The following is a 914-nucleotide window of genomic DNA, read 5'->3' on the forward strand; positions in this document are numbered from 1 at the left end:
CACACCAGACATTGGTGGGAAATATATCTTATAATTTGGAAGAAAGCAAGGTTTCATATATAAGTTATAGAAACTGTGATATTAAAATAAGGCAATTCACATTTGATAAACTATTTTTACATAATCTGCAAGATCAACTCACAGACATATATGCATGATATATGTATACATATACAGATGTTAAACACCACATACTGGTTTAAGAAAGAAGTGCAATGCAGATGCACAAAACATCATGAAAGAGCTTTAGAAACATAATGTAGCGATTCATGATGAGCCCAGAAGAGATCAGAACAACTTCCCACCATAAATCTGTTTTGATTATAAAGCCATTATATTAAAACAAGTGCATTTAGGATGGCTTGTTATGCAGAAATAGATAACTGATACAACAATAAAACTGAGACCAATGATAATAATATGCTTTTTACCATTCTAGGCATTTGTAGCAATATTTGATGATAGCATCCATGATTAGTTTGTTATTGAAGTTTATTTCTGATAACTGCATTAAAAAGTGTCTTCATGGAGATTCCCTATGGATAACCAGGAGAGGTTGAAAGAATATGCATGCTTGTGTAAAACCTATAACTTTGAATCCCAAAACTGGACAGGAATTCAAGGTCACCAGTGAGTTATCCTTTGGTCACTTATGTACATATATGACATATCTATGGATCACTTATTAGTATATATAATGGATGAAAATGATAGGGTTCATTCCCTACCCCTTTAGTGGTTACAAAAGTATTTAGAGTCAGGGAAGATGCTTCATTTAGAATAGTAGAGGGAATCATATTAGAAGGCAGCAATGTAAGTTTTCAAGTGGAAGCAGGAGATATTTCAATAGGAAACATACTTAAGGCAAGAAAAACTCCACCCCAATGTTAAATCCCGTCACACAGGGACACCGA

The sequence above is a fragment of the Myotis davidii genome, unplaced genomic scaffold (assembly GCF_000327345.1).
Source record: "Myotis davidii unplaced genomic scaffold, ASM32734v1 scaffold2674, whole genome shotgun sequence".
Lineage (NCBI taxonomy): Eukaryota > Metazoa > Chordata > Mammalia > Chiroptera > Vespertilionidae > Myotis > Myotis davidii.